The sequence below is a fragment of the Trachurus trachurus genome (assembly GCF_905171665.1).
Source record: "Trachurus trachurus genome assembly, chromosome: 7".
Lineage (NCBI taxonomy): Eukaryota > Metazoa > Chordata > Actinopteri > Carangiformes > Carangidae > Trachurus > Trachurus trachurus.
The window spans coordinates 5868468-5887349 of record NC_139901.1 but is presented as its reverse complement, the minus strand read 5'-3'; positions in this window follow the sequence as shown (position 1 = coordinate 5887349).

Genomic DNA, 18882 nt, shown 5'->3' with positions numbered 1-18882 from the left:
AAACCAGTCATCTTTATCATTTTTTAAATTTTTTTATTATCATTTGTTACTCTCATCACTTAAGAACAATATGTGTATGTTTTATATAGTATATAACAACTTGCAACAGTCTAATGATGCCCAAGCACACACATGCATGCTCTCACACACGCATAGGGTAAATCATTTTATGTATATTTTTTATTTATTTGTATATTGTTGTATATATTCATGAGTTGTACTGTGTCATTGATTACTAATGCTTTGGCAACATAGTTCTTTTAACTGTCATGCCAATAAAGCGAATTTGAATTTGAATTTGAATTTGACTCAGACCTCGATTTTCTCTCTAAAGCCACATTCATACGTGTTTTAATACTTGCAGAATTGACTATAGTAATGTCGTGCTTTTGGTCTCCCAAATAAAACTATATCACAACTAGAAAAAGCATTTCCAAGAATGGAAATGGTGTGAATGCTGAAAGCAGCTGAACGCTGTTGCAGAATTAGCAAACAGTGCAAACCATACAAATGTTTGACCAAGGTAGGAATCGAACCCACAACCTCATGGTCAGTAGACTTCCACTCTGCCTCAAAGCCACAGTATACACACAGTTACAGAGACTGTTGTCTGTTGATGAGCTGCACTCTGTCTCACTCTGAAGTTAACGAGCCCAAAGTTGCACCTGTTGGAAACGCACTGTGTCAACAACAAGAAAGCCTGAGAGTCAAGCTTGAATGACTTAGAATGAACATTTCTGTGAATTTCAGGCTGAGAGCAGCAGTTTCAACATGAAGCAAGTTATCAGAAGTCAACAGAGGACGACTGGGAAAATAATTCACTATAATTGTTGTTGAGGCAAGATTTGAACCAGGAATCAAACCCACAACCTCATGATCACTAAACCTTTACTCTGCCACTTCGCCACAGAGAGCACAGACATAAGCATGTTGCCATTGTAATGTGATGATGTGCTGCAAACTGTGGCACTAGGAATTAATGCGTCTCTTAACGAACACCTGTAACCAATTGAGGGTGGGGGAGGGGAGCAGAATTCAACATAACATAAAAAGAGTGCTTCCCTTGGATTTGAACCAGTGACCTTGGGGTTGGCAAGCAGCCACCTTACCCACTGGACTACAGACAGAGTTGTGGAGAAGAGAGGTTGATACTTTGATGAATGTGAGATTTTTCAATGATGCTTAAAAGAAGCAGAAAATAGTATAAATGAGCCACAACAAGTAAGTAGAGGACTTTTTTGTGACCTGTGACGATTTTTGGGTGAATTAAAATGAATTAAAAAGCACTTAACAGCAAGTTACAAAGTTGAGCTCCTTCTCCTGCTGCTGTAAAAAAAAATGCATTGGGCTGAATGGGAGCTCCATGGCTGCATTTAAAAAATATTTTAAATTATTCTCTGAGTCTCTGTGCATTTTTGACGGCATTGTGAGACCTAAGACAAGCGTGGCTACAAACTGTTTCCAAAATCATGAGTGTAGAGTGTCATTTGTAGCTTTGCTGGCAATTTCAGAAGAAAAGTTCCAGTCGCTTTTTTGGATCTGCTGCACTCTACGATGACGTCACCCACTCTGACCCAACCCATTGAAAAGTGTGAAATTTGTCAGAAATCCTCATGTGCTTTTAAAGGATTTATCTCAAAAACGGTACAAGCTATTAAAAAGTTGTAAATACAGGATGAATACATTAGAAGTTTGTCTACAACTCAGAATTTGAATGAAGTCTCTAGCTGAAAGTATGTGGACGCTTTAAAGGCTGAAAGAAGTAAGAAGATTTGAAGAGTTTCAAGACTGTTCCAATGCATTCTCTATGGGGAAAAAAAAAATCAGAAATAGTTGAATATTGCAAAAAGTATGAATAGTTGAAAAGAGAAAAGTAATAGCACACCTGTCCCGAAAAGGCTGAACATTTTGATGTGAGAATTGTTGAAATAGCACAAAGTATGAAGGACTAGTTAAGTGCCAAAGGTATAGCCGAACAGAAGAACAATAGTGTTGATGCAGTGTTTCAGCATTCACACTAATTACAGCTGCTGAAGGAAACCAGAAAGACAAATCCAGAATTGATTTTAAAATCCTTTTATTGTTTTTTAAAGGGGATTGTGGGTGCTATAGTGTGTTTTAATTATGCCAAGCATAGTGTTGCATCTTTAATTGTATGAAAAGTGTTAGAGAAATAACATTGATTGATTTATCCTTGCTCAGCATTGATTCCCATGTTGGACTCCTGCTGGTGATGGATATTTACTTGACGATCCCTGGAGTTGAGGACTGTTATATTCTACTGTCTGCAACACCTGGCTTTCAAAGACTGAAGGAGCAACTGCAATAGAGGTCAAAGTGAGAATAACAGGGCAAGGTGAAGGCATGGGGAGGTTACAATGGTCATTTAGGCTAAACACAGTGTAGAGGTGATGTGCTAGTGGTGTGTGAGAGCGGTTCCAGGGCGTCATTAACCTTGCACAACCTTAAGGATAGCTGTCATCAAGTGCTGCTTTACAACAACGTTCCCATGCGCTCTCCCTCTTCTTCCCCTCCCTTCAGGTGAGCATGCCTCCTCCTCTTTCCCTTCCTTGGCTTTTTCCCACAAGCTCTTGGTTGGACTGGGGTATGTGAATATTTGCAACACTCTCTTACCCTGTTGAGCTCATTGTGAAATGTGATCTGTAAATTGTTGTGGTGGTGGCTCACTGAAACAATACACATTGGGTTAGTTTCTAATCAGGTTCATGCAGTTTTATAGAAAATTTCAAAAAAGCAAATTAAAGGAAAGAGATGCAGCTGAACCTGCTTCCATTCTTAGATCATGATGCAAATTATGATTTAAACTCTCTCTCTCTTTTTTTTTTTTAGCCAGGGGAGTGTCCAGGGGTTGGCTGGGGTGGGCATTGCCCACCCGGAATAATCTTCCCATCCAATGAAAACTTTTTAAGTTTGTCCAAACCACTTTTTCACACTAGGGCACAGACACAGTTTAGTGAATTGCAAGAGCTGTTTCTAGCTGCTCTCAGCAATCCAGTTCTGTTGAGTTTGCACGTTTTGCAAGATGTGTGTTTCTTTAAAGGGGAACTACACAAGTCCTGTCCTGGCCGGCGAGAAATCAATCGATAGAGCGGTACATGATGTTATTTTTCATATACTATGTTACGTGTATATTTTTGTAGTCTTATCTGTCATAAACAAGAGATTACGTGGTCTGTTGCAGTGCTGCCAAGACAAAAGCTGGGTCACTGGGGTTGGAGGTACTGGTCCTGTAAGGTTGGATTTTAGCCAAGAGATGCTACGTGGAACGCAGAGAGCTTCCTGTAACAAATTACAAGTCATTTATATAACAATCACAATTACTCTTAAGCTGTTTAATTAAGTAAAAATGTAGCACAGTTAAGATAAGAATCTTGCACAGTCCCTCTTTAAGGACCCCCCTCCCCCAACATTTTATTTTGTCTCCCACCCAAATAATCCAAATGACATCCTAGTAACACTGGTTTAAACTTCACTACTCATGCAGCATTGTCTCATTCTGAGCAGTCTCTCAATTTGCACGCCCCCTTTTCTCCCACGTAAAATGACAGAGTGGAGTGAATGTGCTCTGCAGTTAGGCCTTTTAGTTACATCACTTCCCGTCGACGGGAAAATTACTGACCGTTACGCATCCCAAACATGTGAACTGTGCAAAAAAAAGTGATGAGCTGGAGAACCTCCTGGTCTCTCATGTGGTACCTAACTGTTGTGTGCAGAGATGTGGCGAAAGAAAGAGACTAAGGCTTAAAAAACTATTGAAATAAAAATAAATGAACACAGAGGATGACTGAAAAACTATAAACAAGATTGAGTTGTACGTGTTTGGGCTGCATTGCTTGAATAGTAAAATGGTAATCTAGAGCAGTGGTTCCCAACCTTTTTTGGCTCGTGACCCCATTTTGACATCTTGATTGACGCGGCCGTCAATCAAGGAGCACCAGCTCAGATATTTTTATATGCTACATTTTATTGAAACTTGATTTGTGAAATTATAGAATACAGTTATTTAAAATTGTGTGTGGTGTTTTTAATCATAATTTTAAAAAGAATAATAATTAGTAAAAAAAAATATTTTTATCAGTTTTTTTTTTTTAATCAATCACTAGACATTTCAGGCGACCCCATTTGAATTCCAGGCGACCCCATGTGGCGTCCCGACCCCAAGGTTGAGAAACACTGATCTAGAGTACATCTGAAATATAAGGGTAAATTAACAGGAAGGAATAAGGGCAGGCCTTTATAAGTTTTAGTGTTAAGTGTAGATGCAACCAACAAGGGTCTGGAGAGACCATAATTTCAGGGTGATCAATAAATTGTGAGGAAACTAGCCTCAAGCTCACAGCAGTTACATGCCAGCATGTTTGGTATAGGAACGGTGGGCTTCCCTGGAGCTATGTGCTAAATACCAATCAGAGTGGTTAGACATCCCACAGCAGGGCAGTTTTTATTTGACGGGGTGATTTTACAGTTGATCTCTATAATTCAAAGGCTGTAAAGCCCAGTTTGTGTCAGTGTGGCGGGTCTATAGGTGATCTCCTTTGGGGCCAGCCTCTTTATCTGAATGAAATGTTAAGCATGTGTGCTGTTTCTCAGCCTGTGGCGGGGAACGCACAGCGAGTTTGAGCCTGCTGAACAATGATCTGAACATGAAGGGATGGAAGCCCCGCTCACTCCCCCCGAACTCCCTCACCTGGCCCCCTGCATACCTTTGACACACACACACACACACACATGCAAACAAAGAACACTGTGTCTCCCCCATGAAAGGTGCAGATAGCCAGTATGGTCTTATAGGAAGCAGAGTGTCACTACATGGCACTAATAGATACACAGTAGTCGAGCTGTATGTGCTGTAGGTCAGCAGGTTTCCGTGTTGGTGAAGCAGCTTTGTTTACCCTCATTTTCATTTCAATGGGTGGCTTTGTCACTTTTTATGGCAGTTCCTCTTTTGGTGCAGGCTCTTTGCAGTAGTACAGCAGTGTAGTACAGTACGAACACCTCCAGTTCCAGCTGTAGTTCCTGTGAAGGCCACTAGATGCTCAGATTTCATTCATCAAAACAGGTGAACTCTCAGCTTGTGCTGGTTTGTACTCTTGGACCACACAGTTACATATAGCTAATGTTACAGTATCTGCTTATCCAACGGACTGAAAGTCAGAGTTATTACACCTAAACACGTCCCTCTTCCCCCTTCTCTTGCCCTACTTATCAGCCTCCACTCCTTCCCCGCCTTTCTCCTCTCTATCTCTCCATCGCCCTCGCTCATCCCTTTGTGCATCCTCAGAAGCAGCCCGGCTTGTTTCTTTGTGTCTCTTTGTCCTCTTTCAGACGCCAGCAGACTTCAAAGTAGCAGCGAAATGCATGAAGGAAAGGGAGGTGAAAGAGACACTAGTGAGGGAGGGAGGGAGAAAAGGAGAAGGGGAGAGACAATGGAAGGAAAGCAGGATGGACAGAGAGTGGATGTGGAGGAAGTTGCATTCTGATATAGCATAAAACAGAGGCTTTTTGTTTCTGTGGTGACATTTTATAGACGATGATGATTGCAGAAGACAATACTTTTATTTTGAAACCTCATAGGAATCTTAGATATGTCCAACTTTTTTTGTACATTGGGGTGTTGGATGGACGGTTGGACCGACTCACCTGGAAACATGAGGAACCTCTGGCCCTGATCTTTTTTAAATCAGCCACAGCAAAACTCATGCAAGGAACAAGACAGAAAGAGAGGGGATGGGGGGGGAGGGCCCACCAGGAGAGTGTGTGGTTTGAAGTGTTTTGTTCAAGGAGACAAAGAGAAAGGCATGTGGGTACCTGCCCCTCTCTCTCTCTCTCTCTCTCTCTTTTTCTCTCTCTCACACACACACACACACACACACACACACACACACACACACACACACACACACACACACACACACACACACACACACACACACACACAGACAGACACACACATTTTAATCTGTCAACCCAAAACATCCCCTCCCCTGCCCACAGCACTTCAAACATATCCGCTCCCAGCACTGTGTGTCACACTTTGTGTGTGTGTATGTGTGTTTGAGTGAGTCCTATCTGATGCACTCTGGAAGGTGGAGCATCTGAGGAATGCTGGGTATAGATAAACAATATTTAGGCCTACTCAATACTGTTATCATCGCATGTATTGAAGTTATGGCTGCCACAGAGGGAAACATGAAGTGTGTGTGTGTGAGTGTGGGGCAAACAGATTTAGATCAAGAAGATTTTAAGTGAAGGCTGAATGAACATCCTCTCAAACCATTGTGGACATCTAAACTCAGTCTACACTCCCATGAAGCAAGTTAAAGGGATACGCCGAAATATATTTTTTTCATGTCTTGCCTCACTCCCGAGTCCATGACAAGTAGATAGACACCATCCTTTCGACTGTGCGAGCAGTAACAAGGGAGATAGAGCCCGTATCGCCCATTATTAGCTTAGCTCAAACGCTGGAAGTGTATCGGTAGTGTTAGCCTGCCTCCAACCCAAATTCGTCCGAACAAAATTTTTTACAGCTTGTAGGCTATTTAGACAAATTAACGACACACTGCTGATCTAAACGGCTACTTTCTCGCCTATAAATGTTTGAAATGTCGATAAAGTGACATATTTACAGAGTTTAGAGCTAAAATGAAATCAGCCTCTGACTGCTGATTTCAGCTTGGGTAGGAGGCAGGCTAACATTACCTATACACTTCCAGCATTTGAGCTAAGCTAATTACGGGCGATACAGGCTCTATCTCCCTTGTTACTGCACGCACAGTCAAAAGGATGGTGTCTATCTACTTGTCATGGACTCGGGAGTGAGGCAAGACATGAAAAAAAATGTTGGCGTATCCCTATAAATCCGACAGTGTTAGAGGGTTCCTTTCTTCCATGTGACTCTGGTGTGCAGCAGTATGTGGAGAGGAAGTGAGTGAATGTGAGAAACGTGTCCCAAACACAACGAAGTTCCAACTCTGGCATGAATGTCCCCTAATCACTGTCAGAGAGTTACTGACAGTGATGTAGAGCACTCCGGTGCTTTTACACTCTTGAGACTCCACAGTGGTAATTGCCAATGACGCATAATTCAATTTAGATCAATTTTGAAAAACTTTAAATGTTGACGTGCAGCTGGTTCTCCTGAAGACCACTCCTCAGCGGAGGGAAAGTGTTTCTTTGTGTTTGTTTGTGACTGGGTGATTTCAGACAGACACGGTTCTGGTTCTGGCTCGTTCTGGAGTCACAGAATCTTGGTGCTTTCTGGTAAACCAGCCCACGTTCACACTGGCTTAAGTGGAACCAAATGGGAGCATTACTCAAAATCTTTGCTTTTTTGCTGTCAAAGAGAAGTTCATAGGCCCTACAACTTGTTCTTTCTTGTTCTGTTTTTGAGCATTTCTTGAAATTCAGTTTTTTTGTTTGTTTTTTGGTTCCCTTGAGACCGACTTTTCAGGTTGTGAACCTGTTATTTTTTCGGGCTGAATGCACCGGCCAGTTCAAAATTGGGTTCGGGAACCGGAACTGGCTCGAAGCCCTGCCAGTGCGAAACATCAGTGGATTCACACGAAAAGTCCTTTGAACCAACAAAATGAGTCTTGGAGAGGTGTAGTTGAAGATGTGAAGATGTGTGGGGGTTTGCCACAACAAACAGACAGGAAGAGCCAGGAATTAAACTACCAACCTTTTGAGTAGTGCAGCGGTTCCCAAACTTTTCCATGCCAAGGCCCCTTAAATAGCATTAACTTCTGGCCAGGGACCCGCTTTGCAAACCCACTGACAATACAACGAAATATGTAAAGAAACATCAACCTTTGAATGTATTTTCTTACGTCTATTAATACAGTAGCCTATTACATTTGTTTAAAATTGTTTTCCATTGATAGACACTGTCGTCACAGTCACATGCTCAAGTGTGACGCTTAACACTTGAGAGGTTCTCAAGGAAGAGGACGCTGTTCGGGCAGTGAGAGACATTTTTCTGAATGGTGGTAAAGACATACGCTGCTTCATACCTGCAAATTTTGGTTGGCCAGGAGTTTTTCTGGTTTTTGCCAGTAGTCTTTTGACAGCAGGACTGTTGGTTTGTTTGTCAGGTCTCTTCCTTTTCTAAAACCTGTCCATTTCTGTAGCACTTGCCACTTGCTAGCTACATGCTAGTTTGAGGAGCTGAGCAGCTTGATGTAGACTTGTAGTTCTTGAGACCGGTCTTGGTCTCAAGACCACTTTTTTGTGGTCGTGGTCTTGGTCTTGTCTCGGTCTCGACAGTGTTTGGTCTCGGTCTTGTCTCGGTCTCGGGTCTCTCGGTGTCGCAATGTCTTGGTGTATGTATTGGTCTTGGTCTTGGTCTTGGTCTTGGTCTTGGTCTTGATACTCTCTGGTCTTGGTAGTGTCTTGGTCTCGGTTCAGGCGGTCTTGACTACAAGTCTAGCTTGATGTCAGGCGCAAACCACTGGTCAGTGTCAGGACCCTTTAGGTTTGTTTAGTGTTACAGTAGGTTCTGTCCTGTCTTGTTTCTTGTTTATTTCCTGTTTTATTTTGGTGAGCTGTCTGTCATCCCCCTCTCCCTGTTGAGTTTCCTGTCTGTGATTACCCTGATGCCTCTCACCTGTGTGTCATTGTCTCCCCAGCCCTTGTGTTCTTAAGCTGTGCTCTCCCACCCCTCTGTGCCAGATCGTCTCGTCTGTTTCAGTGAGCGTTTCCAGCCTTTACTCCTCGTGATTCCTCGACTTTATTAGCTTTTGACCCAGTATTGTTTGACTACGAGTTTAGCCTAGCGATTTTGATACCTCTGCCTGTGAATTGACTGATCTACTGGTTTTGACCCTGGAGTAAACTGACCTCCCCTTTTGCCACTCGTTCGTCTGTGCCTCTGCTTTGTGGGTCCTCCTGCTCTGATCGTTACAGAACGATCTGGCCACAACATGGACCCCGCAGATCCGGGTCAGGTACGTGCTGCCCTGATAGCCCAGGGGCAGAAGCTCCACCAGCAGGATGAACAGCTGGCTGGAGTTCGCAGGGAAGTGGCCGAAGCTGCCCAGCAGAGTGAGTCAACCTGTGCCACTCTAACTGCTAAACTGGATTACGTCATCAACCGGCTTCAAGGTCTCGAGCAGGCCTTGGGAGCACATGCTCCAGATCCTGGTGCGTCAGCTGCGGCTGCAGCAGTGGAACCAGCAGCTCCTCCTCCCCAACCTCTGGAGTCCCAGTGTCTGCGTTTATCTAACCCGGAACGTTTCTCTGGTGAGTCCGGTGACTGTCGCCCCTTTTTGTCTCAGTGTGAATTATAGTTTGAATTCCAAGCCGCTGCCTTCCCATCTGATAGAGCTAAAGTTGCATACATCATGTCCTACCTGTCTGGTCGGGCTAAGGCTTGGGCTACAGCGGAGTGGAGCCGCAGGTCTGCCATATGTAACTCATTGCCACTGTTTGTAGAGACTTTTAAGACAATTTTCCAGTCTGCCACCCCAGGGCGTGAAGCTGCTAAAGCCTTGGTGGCATTAAAGCAAGGCAGACGGTCTGCATTAGATTACGCCATAGAATTCCGAACACTAGCCGCTGATAGCGGCTGGAACCAGCCAGCGTTAGTAGATGCCTTTTACAATGGGTTGACGGAGACGATCAAGGATCACCTTACACCACTGGACTTACCCTCTGAGCTGGATGCCCTGGTCGCCTTGGCGTCCAGGATCGACAAGCGTCTGACAGAGCGCCATCGGTCTTCACTCTCCTCGTCCCGACGCTTTCCAGGTCAGCACCAAGCGCCTCCTCGGGGGTCTCCACCACCTGGGTATCCTCACTCACCTGCTGTGCTGCCCTCGTTCCCCGAGGCTCCAGAGCCGATGCAGGTCGGCCACACCCGCCTGTCTCCAGCGGAGCGCCAGCGGCGAATGAATGAGGGAAGATGCATCTATTGTGCTCAGTTCGGCCACTTCATCGCCTCCTGCCCCATGAAGCTATCTCCCCCCGGGGGTTCAACTCAGCCAAGGGTGAGTCCCTCCACTTCCTCTCATGTTTCTAAGAGACAATTATCCCAAGTGATTCTAAGTTCAGAGACATTGACTGTTAATCACCCTGTCTTAGTGGACTCTGGAGCAGATGCTAACCTGATGAGCTATAAGCTGGCAGAGCAGCTTCAGCTAGATAGTAAGCCTGTTTCCCAGCCACTCTCAGCGACGGCCCTAGATGGTCGCCTCATGTGTTACGTAACTCACCAAACCATTCCAGTGACGATAAGTTTTAGAGATGGCCACACAGAGTTGCTGAGTTTCTATTTGTATCACTCGACTCACCACCCTCTCATTCTAGGATACCCTTGGTTGAGACTCCATAACCCTCACATCGACTGGTCCACAGGGAAGGTGCTGAGCTGGGGGAGAGATTGTTGGGGGAATTGTGTTCCTCAGCTTCACGCCTTAAAGACCCCAACAGACGAATCCAGCGTTCCTGGAAACCCTGACCTTATTGGGGTCCCAGAATGTTACTGGGAGCTAAGAGAAGTTTTCAGTAAGTCCAGAGCAACCTCTCTACCTCCTCATAGACCTTATGACTGTGCAATTGATCTGCTTCCAGGAGCTGCAATTCCCAAGGGAAGATTATACTCCCTTTCCAGCCCGGAACAGCAGGCTATGGAGGAGTATATCACCTCCTCCCTCAAGGCTGGAATCATCAGGCCCTCCTCCTCTCCTGCAGGAGCAGGTTTCTTCTTTGTGGAGAAAAAGGATAAGTCACTCCGTCCGTGCATAGACTACACTGGCCTAAATGACATCACAGTCAAAAACAAGTACCCCCTCCCTTTAATCACCTCTGCCTTTGACCAGCTACAGGAAGCTAAGGTTTTCACCAAGCTCGATCTAAGGAATGCCTATCATCTGGTAAGAATAAGGGAGGGGGATGAATGGAAGACTGCATTTAACACTCCCATAGGCCATTATGAATACCTGGTTATGCCTTTTGGACTGACAAATGCCCCTGCAGTTTTTCAAGCCTTAGTAAATGATGTTCTGAGAGATATGTTGAATCGAACTGTCTTTGTTTATATAGATGATATATTGATTTTCTCCCCTAATCTCCACTCCCATGTACAAACCGTGCAGAAAGTCCTCCGCAGGCTCCTAGAGCACAAGCTCTTTGTGAAAGCAGAAAAATGTGAGTTCCACCGCCCCTCAGTGTCTTTCCTGGGCTACATAATTTCGGAGGGCCAATTACAGATGGACCCAGGGAAAGTAACGGCAGTGTTGGATTGGCCAACCCCATCATCACGAAAAGATGTGCAACGCTTCCTAGGTTTTGCCAACTTTTACAGGAAGTTTGTAAGAAATTTCAGTGCTGTTGCTGCTCCTCTCCATGCTCTCACTTCCTCCAAGGTCTCCTTCTCCTGGACCCGTCCAGCAGAGGCAGCGTTCCAACGCCTGAAACAGAAATTCTCTTCAGCTCCCGTCCTCACTCTTCCAGACCGGTCACGCCAGTTCCTGGTTGAAGTTGACGCCTCGGACACGGGGATTGGAGCAGTCCTTTCTCAACGGTCTGGTAAAGACAATAAGATTCACCCCTGTGCATTTCTGTCAAAGAAATTGTCTCCTGCAGAACACAACTATGCTGTGGGGGATCGGGAGCTGCTTGCAGTGAAGACCGCCCTAGAGGAATGGAGACACTGGCTGGAGGGAGCGGAGCAACCATTTGTGGTATGGACTGATCACAAAAATTTAGAATATTTAAAGAGTGCTAAGAGACTGAATCCCCGTCAGGCCCGGTGGGCCTTGTTCTTTGCAAGATTTCACTTTACTCTGTCCTATCGTCCAGGGACTAAGAACATCAAGCCTGACATTCTGTCCCGCCTTCATGCCCCTGAGACTGACACGGATAGAACCAGCCCCATTCTACCGGTCACCTGTTTCATGGGCGCAGTCTCGTGGGAAGTGGAGGCTAGAGTTAAAGAGGCTAACCAAGCCGCTGACATTCCTCCTGGTGGTCCCCCTAACAGACTGTATGTGCCTTCAGAGTTGAGGGGTCCAGTGATTCACTGGGCCCATACATCCAAGGTATCCTGCCACCCCGGTGTTCGCAGAACGCTTTTCAGGATCCAGGAGAGGTTCTGGTGGCCGGCAATCCGGAAGGATGTGGAGGGTTATGTGGCAGCGTGCTCCATATGTTCACAGAACAAGCATTCCAACGCCCCTCCTGCGGGTCTCCTCCAGCCACTCCCTGTCCCACGGCGCCCCTGGTCAGACATCTCCCTGGACTTTGTGACCGGACTCCCTCCATCGGAAGGTAACACCACCATATTAACCGTTGTAGATCGATTCTCCAAGATGGTGAAATTCATTGCCCTGCCTAAGTTGCCCTCTGCTAAAGAAACCGCAGAGGTGATTCTTAATCATGTGTTTCGAGTTCATGGTTTCCCCAGAAATGTGTTGTCTGACCGGGGGCCCCAGTTCGTGGCACGCTTCTGGAAAGCCTTCTGCCAGTTACTAGGAGCTACAGTGAGCCTGACCTCGGGCTACCACCCTCAGACAAATGGCCAAGCGGAGAGACTCAACCAGGAGCTGGAGACTGGACTCCGGTGCCTTTCATCCCAGAATCCCTCCTCCTGGTCCAGGATGCTCATCTGGATAGAGTATGCCCACAATACTCTACCTTCAGCATCCACTGGTCTGACGCCTTTCCAATGTGTCTTCGGCTACCAGCCCCCTCTGTTCCCGGACCTGGAACAGGAGGTAAACGTCCCATCAGCCACTGCTATGGTGCGGCAGTGTCGGCGGATGTGGACCCGTGCCAGACAGGCCCTTCTCCGCTCATCTGCTGCATACAAGAAGTCAGCTGACCGACGACGCAGGGTGGCTCCAGCCTACAGCCCAGGCCAGAGGGTTTGGCTCTCCACCAAAGACCTACCTCTTCGCACAGAGTCTCGTAAGTTGGCACCTAAGTTCATAGGTCCATTCCCTATATCAAAGGTTATTAATGACTCTGCTGTGAGACTCAGCCTCCCCAGGTCCTCCCGCATCCACCCCACATTCCACGTCAGCCGGGTGAAGCCGATTCATGAGAGTGCTCTGGTCCCGCCCGCCAAGCCACCCCCGCCTCCTCGGTTCGTCGATGGTGGGCCGGTCTATACGGTGCGGCGGCTGTTGGCAGTCAGGCGGCGGGGCAGGGGACTGCAGTATTTGGTCGACTGGGAGGGCTACGGACCAGAAGAACGGTCCTGGGTCTCTTCTAAGAACATTATGGACCCACAGTTAATAAGGGACTTTCGGCGGGCCCACCCTGACGATCCTGGGCCGTCGGGTGTCGGCCGTAGGGGGGGGGGGGGTACTGTCAGGACCCTTTAGGTTTGTTTAGTGTTACAGTAGGTTCTGTCCTGTCTTGTTTCTTGTTTATTTCCTGTTTTATTTTGGTGAGCTGTCTGTCATCCCCCTCTCCCTGTTGAGTTTCCTGTCTGTGATTACCCTGATGCCTCTCACCTGTGTGTCATTGTCTCCCCAGCCCTTGTGTTCTTAAGCTGTGCTCTCCCACCCCTCTGTGCCAGATCGTCTCGTCTGTTTCAGTGAGCGTTTCCAGCCTTTACTCCTCGTGATTCCTCGACTTTATTAGCTTTTGACCCAGTATTGTTTGACTACGAGTTTAGCCTAGCGATTTTGATACCTCTGCCTGTGAATTGACTGATCTACTGGTTTTGACCCTGGAATAAACTGACCTCCCCTTTTGCCACTCGTTCGTCTGTGCCTCTGCTTTGTGGGTCCTCCTGCTCTGATCGTTACAGTCAGTACTGACAGTGTATGACGTCATGAATAATGTTTTGAGTGGCAGGCAATTAGAAAGATGAGAATGGCAAATAAGATTTCAGGGTAACACTTTACAATAAGGTACACAAACTAATGAGTAGTTAGTGAGGAATTGAGGTACACAACATTAGAGTAGTTACTGAGGAACTACTGATTAATTAACTATTAGTTAATGGTCAGTTCTTCAGGAACCCCTGATCAAATTTCAGAGGAGTAGTTACTGAGGAACTAATGAGTAGTTAGTTAGGGAACTGAGGTACACAAAATTAGAGTAGTTACTGAGGAACTAATGAGGAACTATTAATGATCAGTTCTTCATTAACTCGTGATCAAATTTCATAGAAAGTTAATCACAACTTGATGATTAGTGAACTAGTTACTTCATCAGTACAGAATCATTACTCAATAACATGTCCAGTAGTTAACCTTTATGACCTAACGTGACACATAATGAGTGTTTTTTCATTTCTTCATCTTCATCTTTACATTAGTAGCCTAGTTCCTTAAAAAAATCACAGACAGCAGGATTCTTGAGAAGATTTTATTCATTAATTTCAGACCACATACACATCAATATGACCATCCATGTTGCCTTCGAAATAAATATGATGTTTGTCACATGTTTGGTAGGCTAAATGAATGTATCATGGGGCTGTGTGTAAAGTAGGCTACTGTATACTGATCACACTGTGGTTCACAGTAAAGTTGTTTGAGGTGCACAAAATTTAGAGTAGTTATTTACTATGAAACAAATTTGGAATGAATGAGGAACTCAATATTAGTTAATGGCGAGTTCTTCAGTAACTCCTAATCAAATTACTGAGGAACTAACTATTACTTAATCATTAGTTACCCTTTTTGTGTACCTTAAGGTAAAGTGAGACATCTAAATGAGTAGGTAATGAGTACTGAATCATTACTTAATCATTAGTTACCCGTGACGTGTCATTTATCAGCTATTTATCGGCCGGCTGATACGTCAGCAGCACGTCGGATGACGCTTCTGAGGAAGACTGGAGTCACAGTCGAAACTGTCAAGCAGGTAACATCACCCTTGATTTCATTGTCTGAACACAAGAAAAATATAACTAAGGGTAACATCGTGTGTGTGTGTGTGTGTGTGTGTGTGTGTGTGTGTGTGTGTGTGTGTGTGTGTGTGTGTGTGGTAGTTTGGTCTACCACAAAGTTGACACAGACCAAACAAACTAAATATCATGTTCAGCTACTGACCTCAAAAGACCGGTTTCTCAGCCACATTTCCTTGCCATTACTCACTTCCTTCCTTCCTTCCTTCCTTCCTTCCTTCCTTCCTTCCTTCCTTCCTTCCTTCCTTCCTTCCCATCACATTCATCCTTTTTTATTTTAAAAGACAAATTCCTAACATCATTTGTGTGTGCATTTGTAACTCACTTACCCCCCGCTGGGGTAAGTGAGTTCAATTGATGGAGCGGTTAGCAGTTGCCCTGGCAACAAGTGGCCAATCGTTCTCTGTGTCTTTAGTCTCCTCAGTAACCTGGATGTAGAGTAGTTGGAGAAACAAAGAGAGGATTAGTGAGCAGAGATAACGAGCTCTCTGTCAAGCTAAACTGTGACTGATGCTGATTTAATGCAGCTGCTTTTACTACATAGCCTACTGGTTTCAACATCAGACAGCAGAATGTGGATCTCTCAGCATGCTTTTATTTCCCTGTTTGGTCCTTCTCTCTAATTTTCCTGTGTGAGGACACTTCTGCGCAGGCCGATGGTGCAAGGTTTTATGAACCATAGTCGGAGTGGGAGTGGATTAGTCAGTAAACCATCAGTTACAGATTGAAAAGAAATTAATCTGCAACACGTGCTGCTGTAAACTGAACATCTGTGTGCATCTTTGGGCATTTTAAGACACTGTGTTGGGCTATGGAAAACTGTCATTGTTTTATTTAGTATTGTGTAGATGAAATGATTAGTTGATGAATAGAAAGAAAACAAGTTGAATTGATAATGTAGATGATCCTTAGAGCAGAGTAACCAGAGTGTGACCCGTGAGCCGGCAAACAGCCTGTGGAACTTTTCTTGTGTGTCAGTGAATGAAGCTCTGCTGCATTAACACACTGCCTCAAGACCGCCTTAAACTACAAGAGGTCACTGACCCCTGGCCGTGAGTGTGTGTGTGTGTGTAGGCTATGTGTGTGTTTCAAGCAGACAGCGGTCCACAGGTCAGAGTTCAGCATGTGTTTTACAGATGGTGGAGGAAGTGGATGTGTGAGCTTCCTGGACTCTGGACAGTTTAGAGACGATCCACAAACACACTGACAGTTTCACCTGCTCCGCTTAGGTGTCTGCACCTTAACGTTTTGCCTTCCTCTCTGCCTCCCTACAGATTCATCATCATCATCGTCATCATCAACAACAACATCATAATCATCGGTGAGCAGGTTTGTTTCTGATGTTTAAAAAAAAACACCTATGGAAACATAAAGGCCCAAAAACATCGTTTTGACTCACCTGAGCAGCTGCTGCCTGTGTGTGTGTGTGTGTGTGTGTGTGTGTGTGTGTGTGTGTGTGTGTGTGTGTGTGTGTGTGTGTGTGTGTGTGTGTGTGTGTGTGTGGAGGGGGTGGGGGGTGGGTCTCTTTCATCTTCTGAAGTGGTTCCTGTTGCTTAATTAGATGGCGGTGCTCTACAGCCTGTGAGAAAACACACACACACACACACACACACACAGATAGCAGCTGCTCAGGTGTCTCCTTGCGGTGTATCCCAGTGCATGCAGGATTTTATTTAGCCTGAAGTGAAAGATATTATCATATAATTCCTCATGCACTTGTTTAATATCACACAGATAGCCTATGAACTCCACATAAGTTGTACCTGAACTTGATCATTAAGATGTCCAGAAATAATTATAATTCCAATATGAATATGTATAACACCTTATATAAAGACATTTCACTAGAGGAAAAAGAAAAAAGGTAGGATTAAAGAAAACTATGACCTGCAGATGGAGCTAGAGAAAAAGTTGGGGGAATGACCAAAGTCAGTGGGATTGATCTGCGGGCACCGCAGCCATCTGTCCGGAACTTAATGGAAGTCCATGCAAAAGAAGTAGAGATATCTCAGTGGACTGACCAACAGATGGAGGTATGCACATCTTCATGTATCCGGCTCGTTTAAGAAATGCTTCACCCTTGAGTCCACACTTTAACAATCTGTACTGTATATCTGAAAGTCTTCTAGATGTTTCTTGTGCTGAATAGCTTCTCCTCTGCCTGCCTCATCCAGCAAACCCTCAAGAGAATACGTCTCAACTTGTTGCATTTTTTGTGGGAAACACTGTTGGTTTCAGGGAAATTAAAAGTGAACAATACTGACTAACTATGGCTAACCGCTGAGTTACCGTGGAGGAAAAACACGGATGCATGTGGTGTAGTATTTGCTTGGCTGTGGCCCAGGAGCTTCCTCATCCTGTATATCAACTAGAAACAACATGTGGATCAAAGGAGCTGATTTTCATAACGATGTTACTAACGGTGCTACTTCTTTCAGTAAGGAGTAATGAAAAAAGTTACTGTTTCCCCATTATAACGTCGTTACCGTTACTGACAATAAAATGCGCGTTACTTGACTCAAGAGGTGCCGTCACAAAATAATACACCCGTTAAAGTGTGCGTTTCATACAAGTTTTTTTTTGGTCCATCAACTAGTCAGAAAAAAGCTGTTCATCTAAACGGGAGGTTAGGGTTATTTTTAGGGGGTTAGGGGGGCGAGTCCAACATAATTTGAGCATTTTATAAAAAGGTAATGCAATAGCTACTTTTGCTGATAGTTAGTTTTTTTTATAATGAAGTAATTCAATCACTAACTCAGTTACTTTTTGGGGAAAGGAACTAGTAACTAAATACTTTTTAAAAGTAACATGCCCAACACTGGTGCTACCTCAGTGCAGTCAACTCTTGATCAGCAACAGCCTTCACTGAGCACCTCTACTTAGAAATGTCTTTACTCCACTTAAAGGTCCCACATTACAGAAAGGCATTGCTGTGACATTTCATTATAAAGCAGCTCTAGCTCCTATATCAACACTGTGAAGGTGGCGAAGCCGCAGTCCACAGAGAAATACACATTTAAACACATATTGAGAAACTGAACTGTCAGGACTTTTGTAACATTGTGATGTCACAAGCCATGTTTCCATCCAAAGTGATTCGAATCACTGGGAAATGCGCATTCAAAGACATTTGAATCCTGTGTGTTTCCATTAAAGGACAATTCCAGGCGAATTCAACTCGGGGGTGTATTTTCATATAATTTTAGGTCTAAAAGAAGGAATCTGAAGATTTTCAGTTTAATCGCTCCTGTTTTGCGGTAGTTGTGTCTGTCCCCGCATCGCCACGGCAGCAATGAATGGGAGTGGATGTAAGTTCCGCTGTTTAGGCTGTTTACAGCCCTCAAAGCCGCAATTTTTTTCCACAGACTGCGTCAGATGGATACTCAAACATGCACCGAGAAGTTTATTTACTTCAAGCAAGCCGACATGTTTGTAAAACTAGATCTAATTCAAAGTCTCCCGGAGTCTCCCGCGAGCCCGAAGTTGCAGTGTTGGTGTATTCAGATGCAGTGGGAGCTACCGCTTGTGTCATAAACACAGGAATATCAACTCTTGACTTGCTTGAAGTGTACATTTTTTTCCACAGACAGTGTCAGGTGGCTACTCAAACATGCGCCGAAAAGTTTTTTTTACTTGAAGCAAGTAAATAGTTGATATTCCTGTGTTTATGACACAAACGGGAGCTTTTCCCACTGCATGTGAACACACCGAGCACGGCAACTCGGTCTCGCGCGAGACTCCGGGAGACTTTGAATTGGATCTAGTTTTACAAACATGTCGGCTTGCTTGAAGTAAATAAACTTCTCGGTGCATGTTTGAGTATCCATCTGACGCTGTCTGTGGAAAAAAATTGCGGCTTTGAGGGCTGGAAACAGCCTAAACAGCGGAACTTACATCCACTCCCATTCATTGCTGCCGTGGCGATGCGGGGACAGACACAACTACCGCAAAACAGGAGCGATTAAACTGAAAATCTTCAGATTCCTTCTTTTAGACCT